We start from the raw sequence: 8,800 nt of genomic DNA on the forward strand, positions 1-8,800 counted from the left end.
TATTCGGCGTTTTTTCATCGATTATGGACAGGTGCGACGTTATATTGTCGCGGAGGTGTTATTGTCCAAGTGTCAAGCTTGGAACGACTATAATAGGGAACGAAGGTTGATGAAATCTCGCCGTGGACCGCCCTAACCCTGGTCACTCGGGTGGCCCGAGATGCATTTAGGCAGAGTGAATTCCTCTTACGACAATAGCGATTGCAGAATGGACGGGAGATTTTGTTTAGATTGAGTGACGCACGCGAAAACGATTGCACGTTGGTCGTTTGTACGTTTCTAACACTGTGAACAACTCTAATATCCATTTCTATCAATATATAGATTAACTTTAATCTCGCTTTAACTTTTACTTTTATTTTTCTCCTAAGAAAGACAAAAAAATAAATTAAACCAAGATTAAAGTTAATCCGCATTGATAGGAATGGATATAAAAATATTTTTATTTCGTTAGATAAACTGTTAATTTATATTAAAAGCTTTTTCTTGATTTCCCCCGTTCAATTAAATTAATTAGATCAAAATTTAATGCTAATTAAGCAATAATAAAATTGTTATATCATAATTTATAACATATATATTTGTATTATAAGCCTAAATGATCTCTCGATATAAACAAGAAATAATAAATAATTACAATTATAATATATATTAATATATATTAATTCTGAAAGTTGGATTAATATTCCAAGATACGCTGGTTAGATAGCTGCTTAGGAGAACAAAATAAGCTAATACGTATGCGCGTGTACAACGCGAATGCATTCTACAGTTATGTACTGTACGCTATGCAAACCAACTCGATCGCGCTAACTAATTCACTGATATTATCAATTTATGATCGCGCGTGCATGATTCGGCACAGGCGGGACTATTGCGAGCGGGAACAAAAGCGAAAGCTAACATTTAAAAAGTCAGACACATTATTCATATAATTATTTGGTTGTAATCATATCAAAGCTATTCGAAGCGTAAAATGCTGAGCGAGAATTTCTAACACTAACTTCGTAATAGCAAAGTATCAGATAATTCTCGAAATTAGCAACACGCAATCATAAATTGAATGCATTAGTATTTAAAACACACTAGTGATAAAAAAATACCACCTCTAATTAAGACTTTTAATATTGTTTTAATACAGATTGAAGTTAATAACTTGTTTATATATAATAATATCTTGTTGTCTCATCGTTGAATATCAAAATTCCAGAATAATCCGCCCCTCGAGGCCAACGAGACGATGTGCTCTGCATATCTAGCCTATCATCTCTCAAATCTGCGGAACCTCAATGGATACCTCAGCAGACGCATCTATTTAAAATTGCAAACCGGTGGACCGCGCGCGATGGGATCTGTCGAAAAAGGCATAAAGCGACCAAAATGTGTCGCACAAAAGCTCCTTAAGAAAGTCAACCGGACTCAAAGGTCAAGCGGAGTCAACCGATGCGATTTGGTTTATGGCGCGAGCGCGTATCCCTTCCCTCTCATATTATTGTATTTTCGACGATGATTTACGATAGGAGGGACCGTGCATTTGTGTTTCTCTCAATTTTTGTTTTCCTTTTATTTGCTCGACAACGTACCGCGCCCCGACAGCAATGCAGCGATGCATCGCGGGACGTCATCAGCAGCACTCCGGAATTTCCGGAGTTGTCGTTTTCGCGTCATTAAAAAAAAAAAAGCAATATTTTTTATCGAATGTAAAGCAGTAAACAAAATCTAAAGTGCCAGTCAAATCTAAAGGGATAAAATTGTTGTGCTGTTTTAATTTACTGTATGTAAAACAATAAGCAATATATCAAACCTGTGTAAAACGATGTGTATGAATTTTAATTTTCTCTACTTTTATAGCAGTTATATTCCTCCTATGCTATATTTACTCTTTCCACACTACAAAATAAATATATCTCTGAAATATAGTTTGTTTTATGTTCAAATTCATTTTGCTTTTTTAAACGTTAAAGCCGAGCTTTTCCTACATTTTACTTCCGCGCTCACTTTATTTTATTTCAAAGTTTCTGGTTCATTACCGTGAACATTAATTTGTCTCGCAAAACGTTATTACTTCTATTTGTGATATTTAATCATTTTCACTACTCTCGGAATTAAGAAAAGATATACTGCTTATTTATACAATTTCTCTCAATGACATTATCTATACGGAAAGTTTTGCATGAGAACATACATGACGTAACCCGTAAATCGTAAGATTAGAAGTACGCAATGAGGCGTAAGGTTGTAAATCTCTCGCCTGTGGAAGAAAGTAACCCTCGTAAAAATCTATAATGAATCCCACACGTAACAGTGACCTATCGTTGCGCTTACTTTCGATGCGCCGAGTTCGATGCACTTAGCTTCGCCCATCTCAATGGATAACGCTGAATTACAGTTCACAGAAGGAAAAGAGAGGAAAAAAAAATTAATTGTTGCACAACTGGACGATATTACGTAAAAATGGATAAAGTCACCAAGTAGTAATTTTAAGTTAATTAAGTTTAAAACACATACAGTTGTGCTCATCCAAGTTGCGTATCTCAAATAATTTCTGTAATTCACCATATCTAAGATTATACCTCTTAAATTCGCTTGTGCGTGTTTATATAAATTTATATATATATATATATTTATGTGCGTTATACAATAATGTGTCATAATATCGAAAAAAACATGTTATATTAAATACGCCCATATTTTTTTAACATTGTATTTATACCGTATGAATACGATTCGTTTCGTTCAATGATCAGATTAGAGCGGACGATGTAGCATTGATGATATATTAAAACCTAATTTGATTGAGGCTAATGGGAGAGCACAAGTTAGCTTAAACGCTTCAAGGATTTCTCGAACCGATTAAAACCGACGAGAAAGATTGCTCCATCGTAATGTAAATCGCGAGTAACGCAATTAAAAATTCGAGAACGCGTCGAGCAGGTTTACAGCGGTTATCGCGACCTAGCGAGTAGCGCATCGGAGCGCACAGGAGCGGAGTGCCTCTGACAGATGGCCACCAGAGATTTCCGCAAGAAAATAACGTTTACAAAAACGTTGATGAGAGATACAGCGTGAATATGGCGCTCGCTTTGGAGGCAGGCACCGGCGATTCCTAGAGAGCGACGGTAATCGTTAATCCTTGCGAAAGCGACTCGTCACGATTTAAGTGGAACCATTCGCTACCTTTGCATATTAAACACGAGATACTGCTTGTACGTCAACTAAGTTATTGCACACGAGTCTATTAAGCTAGCCTTGTCAATGGGGATTAAAGATGAAAAGATAACAAGATTTCACGTCTAATTTGAATTTTTTTACACAGAGGTACTGTCATATTTAAATTGCCCTGTGAAATAATCGCAGCGTAAAAATTAACGAACGCGTGTTACATTACACGACGTACGTCGTCGTGCATAATTTCGATACCGAGAATCACGATAATAATACTTATATTGGAACAAGGAACACTTTGTCGAACAGGCATGTATACACGCGCGCTTCGCTCCAATCTGCTGTAACTTCATCCGTTTCTTTATCCCATTTCAGATTCACATCCGGTAGCAGCTTTTGCATTTAGCAGAAACCGTTTCACGCCAAAATGTACGATATTGATGATTTTGTACTTCATATTATATGTAATAAGTATGAAAATACCAAAAAGTATGCGAGGACGATTACTTTACAACGTAAATTTGTTAAATTGCAGTGAATTAATATTACACGTTCTAGGAAGTACGTGACGTAGTTTATATAGTCACAAGGATGCACTGAACGTGTGAAATGGCGTTGCGATAGGTATAAAAGCGAATCGACCGCTTTCACGTGCTTTGCAATTTATACGAGTGCTTATAGTTCAGTAAAATGAATGCGTCGCTATCGATCTTTCTATAATTCTACCTTTATTCCCAGTTTAACGTAGAACGCATGATTTATTAAACATGAGTTTGAAGTTTTCCCGAATGTGTCACGCGGTAAAATATGAGAAACATTGCGTTAAGGACACTTCTAGATGACTCTGAAAAACACAAAGACGACTAGGTAAAAGTATTTCATGGAAATAAATCTCACAAGTTAAAGAACAAAAGCTCCGTTCTTAACTATTGGCGAAATTTAGAACAACGAACATGAACTTTGATGCGCCTTTGGTCAATTGCTTTAATCAACCCTTGTGAAATAAATCTTTCTAGATGAAGAAGAAGAGCGGCAATTTACTTTGAAAATATGTAACTTTGCTTTCAAATTTACTTGACAAATACAACCAACTTTTAAATCAAAATTTAATATCTCCACCTAATTTAATACACAATATTTTAAAAATATAATTTTTTGATAATTGTTTAAAAAATACAAGGAAATCTGTTTATCTAACTGCCGAGATGTGTGTAATTCTATTCTCTTTGCATTTCTCTTTGCCCTTCTCGAAGAGGCGTGAAGATACACGATCGTGCCCGTCTTATTGCAGACGTTATTACCAATTAACCATTATTGTCTGTCGCATATCGCCACTGCTAACGCAGCCGTAGATGTTTCACAATCGTATTCGAGATTGCAAGTACGAGAACATTGAAATTATAATAGTCCCATTGCAGTAAAATATTTCACTCCGAAGTCATTATTTTCATGAAGGCATTACGGTAGACGCGATAAATTGCGACATTCCACAATAATGTGAAAATTGAAAATTCGCCCGTTGTTAATTTATAATTATTTCTTTGTATCGAATTTCATTAGCATTATTAAGACAATGTATAAATGTTACAACAATACTTCCTCTATCTAAAATTTATATATAATTTACATACCAGTTGATGTGCTCTCTAAATTTATTATTGGAGTGAAATCTCACTTCAAAAGAGTACAAATCTGCCACTTATTCAAGAGTGCAAATTTTTTACTATTTTTAAATAATAGTAGTATTTTAATTTTTTTGTTATGAGATTTCTATTTCAAGAAATTTAAAGAGTGACATTAATATTTGCACACCCAAAATATGTTATTATAAATCTAATCCATTGCAGAATGATAGAAACTTTGTTAAAGAGAACTACAGAGAGTTATAGAATGCTTCTGTTTTCTAAAAACATGTTCAGAAACTGTAATTGCTGACAATCGATTCGATTGCTCAAATCTGTTGATACAAACATCCCAGCGATAACATTGTATTGTTCTAACAATATTTGTCGATATTATTGTTTTTTACATGCATTATTTGTACTAAGTAACAGCCATATCATTAAGAATAAATTGAAAAGATTATATTACATATATAACCTATCTTTATTATAATATAATTTATATCTTTATTAGAAATCTAATACTAGCTAATATTAAAAGACTGTTTTTTTTTTAAGACTTTTAGTACCAAATAAGTAATTCATTACTATCTTTCTGTAATAAATTGGCCAATATTAAATTGGTCAGTATTAGATTTCTGTAAGGGAATACCGCAGTAATGGTTCATCATGTCTAGAGTAACAGAAGGGGGTTGCAGAATTGCATTAATTCGCTATTGCCGCTGCTTAAGCGCCACGTTTAAATAATCAAGAAATAGCAATAGGTGATATTAATGAATAGTGAAATTAATTAATATAGTACATAAGTAATTAATTAATTAATATAGTACCCCTTTTATTTCATGGAAATGTCATGTGATCGTTGTCGGATACACTTACCTCTGCCGGACGCGAAGAAGACAGTGGTGAACCGACGTCTTCCGGTCGCTAGACAAAATTCCTATGGTGCAGCGCGGAAAAACACCCCCACAGCTGCGGTACTGACGGTTCGTTCCTCTCGGAAAGGCACAGGTGTCATCGCACTGTCACGGCGCACGCAATTCACGATTGCCGCATAGGATACCGCGGCATGTCTCTCTCTCTCCCTCCCTCCCTCTCTTTCTCTCTCTCTCTCTCTCCCTCTCTCTCTCTTTCTTTCTCTTTTTCGTTTTTTTCCTCCTTATATCTTTCTTCTTGTTGTACGTGACGTATCGGTAATCGCGACTCGAGAAACAATCGAAAATTTCGGGGAGTGGATGGAACGTGAACCTCGATCGATGTCCGTGCGCAGACTGCCCGCACCATCGTCGCCGGTTGCCTCGCGTTCGTCATACTACGGTCCCTCGTTGCGTCTTTCTCCCGCGCATGTTTCCGTTCTTTCGTTCTTTCCCCCACCTCATCCTCCCATCTCCCGTCCCGCTCACATATGCACGAATTTCCCTTTAAAATTAATTAATTATATAATAATTATAATTTTTTATTAAAGTGTAAAAATTAATAAGAGAAGTATAAGTTAATGTACAGTATAAAATAATATGCAATAATAGAAAAAATGTACCTCAATAGGTGAAACATATATATTATATCAGTATAAGTCTTGCATATCAGCGTTGTCTTGAAGTCTAAATCTATAATAATTACAAAAAAAAAAACAGTTAATTACAGACAACAATTGCAAAAACACAGATAATAACACATTGTATGAAAAATAAAATCATGTATCTATATATTTAATGCATATACATTAACAGAAATAAATTCAACATTACAGAATAAAGGAAAACAGAAAAAAAATTGTAACGAAAAAGTGATATTATCTATCGCTAAGAATTTTTTAATGTTACGTGTGATAAATTTTACCAAACTTTTTATGCTTTGATAATATTATACTATATATTATACGTTACCATATGGCAAGAAAAAAATATTCAAGAAGATTTAGGAGTAATTCATTTTGATATTGTCATGTGGTAATAGTGCAGAGATTATCGTGGGTTAATTGCATTAAAACATAATAGCTATCGCACAGCTGATAGTAATTTAAACTTCTTCACGTGCCTTTTAAGCCAATGACACCTACAGGTTTTTCGTAGGATGTCACTTCTTTTATCATTTTCTTTTCTCCGGTATTCAGTTCACCATTCTCTCCATAAATATGACTATATTAAGTAGCAACATCCATATAATTATTATTTAACAACACTACTTCGTTTCTCTTACAATCTCACCAAAATTTTGCCAAATTTTATATTATAAAGAATACAGTTACAATATAAAATACAAATATATGCATAAGTTTTGCATTAATTTTAATTTGTGATAATTACAGTTAATTTTGTAAAAAAAATTTAATATTTCTATCATTTACATTAATATTTCCATCGTTTATATATAATATATTTTTATTGTAGTAAAATAAATTAATTATGTATTGTACTCATACATTAAACACACTGTTTAATTAATAACTATTATACGTCACCAGTTTATGCACTGAGAAACATCTGTTTAATAATTATAATGTTCAAAATAATTCGACCAAAATTTTCGGCGAGATTAAATTCACTATTATTATTAATACGTTTGAAATTAGTAATAAATTCATATAAAAGTAATGAATTCACATAAATCATTTTGTTAGCACTTGTATCTTTATTTCTGAAAATTGTACAATTATTAATAAATGAGTCGAAAGTTACATAATTAATAATAGTACGTAAAACGATTTCACAATCAAGAAATTTATTTAAACTACACAATATATTTTGTTCCACTTGGGATACTCGGTTGGAGGTCTAAGTCCGCCGAAGCTCGTTGTCGGATATGACGAGACATCATTAAGATTCCGTACGTCGGTTTCAAAATCAACTGACATTTGTTCTTTGTAAGTGTGAGATAGAAGAAGGGCACCACACCCAAGGTTGGTGTTTTCCTCGTGTAGACATGGCAACTGATAAACTTTGTTCGCCATCTGCATTCGAGAATAAGTATTCTTCAACGCGTCATTATTCGTGTCATTATTAGCGTTCATATAATAGCTTTCAGAATAATTAACACAAGAATAAACGAACGCTGATAATAGATTTAGAAATAGAGTAATAATTAGTGTAATATACGATGTAACTTCCTGTTCAGGAAGCAATAGAAGGATTGCATAAATGATTGAGATTCATTTATTAGTAATTGTATGTTTTCATCGTAAGATATATATGTATATTGCACTATAATAAATTAAATCACGCTATAAATATTTACAAGATTTCAGCCTTTATAGGAATTAATAAATTTAATAAAAAACGAAAGTTCTATTATTTTTTATTTCTTCTAAGAATTTTAAAGCAAACTGTGCTTACGATAAAAATAGAACAAAATAATTTCAGAAATAATCAAAGAAACTGACAGGCGTGGAAAAACAATTCCGTAATTAATGCAAAAACAAATGTAACGAATTAAGAACAAATAGCCGGTGAAATTATAAAGGGTTTATAGCTGCTGCATCGCAATTACGTTTGTTCGAGAATGATGAGCATTGCGTTTCGTCTTTGAAAGCGGTCGCGACTAAGGATCGAAAAGCCTCTCCGCTATTCTATATGAGAATCTTAGCTCGTTTAAGATAAGTAACTGCCACGCAAAAACTGGACATTCCGCTGATATTTGTCCTTTTTTCATTCCACCCGTATATTTTCTTCTTTTAACTTTTCATCGCTTCGTTCGAAGAGCGATGACACTTCAGTCTCCATTAGATGCATAATGTATATAATTCTAATGCAGTCATCTAAATTCTAAAAATATATATGTCAAACTACATATTTACAAAGCTATTAAGAGATTATAATGTAATTATCGCATTACAAATGCACGCAAAGTGCAACTCAAAATGCAAGAAGATACTCGGGAAAAAATATTAAATAATGGACATATTATATATATAATTATATATAAATATGTAAATTTTATATAATTTTATATAACTTTATATTATTACATAATTATATAATTATATAATTATTAAATATATATTTATATATAAAATA

At 33.1% G+C, this 8,800-nt stretch overlaps 1 protein-coding gene across 1 annotated transcript in view; it reads right to left on the reverse strand.

Annotated features, from left to right (window-relative positions):
• The window catches only part of LOC108752657, a 31,803-nt gene extending 25,708 nt beyond the window's left edge, over positions 1 to 6,095 (reverse strand). Inside the window, exon 1 of the mRNA XM_018493660.1 lies at positions 5,667 to 6,095. The gene's annotated coding sequence lies outside the window, so the exon portion shown is untranslated. The remainder of the gene's footprint in view (positions 1 to 5,666) is intronic.
• Between the last annotated feature and the right edge of the window lie 2,705 nt (positions 6,096 to 8,800).

The sequence above is a fragment of the Trachymyrmex septentrionalis genome, unplaced genomic scaffold (genome assembly GCF_001594115.1).
Source record: "Trachymyrmex septentrionalis isolate Tsep2-gDNA-1 unplaced genomic scaffold, Tsep1.0 scaffold60, whole genome shotgun sequence".
Classification (NCBI taxonomy): domain Eukaryota; kingdom Metazoa; phylum Arthropoda; class Insecta; order Hymenoptera; family Formicidae; genus Trachymyrmex; species Trachymyrmex septentrionalis.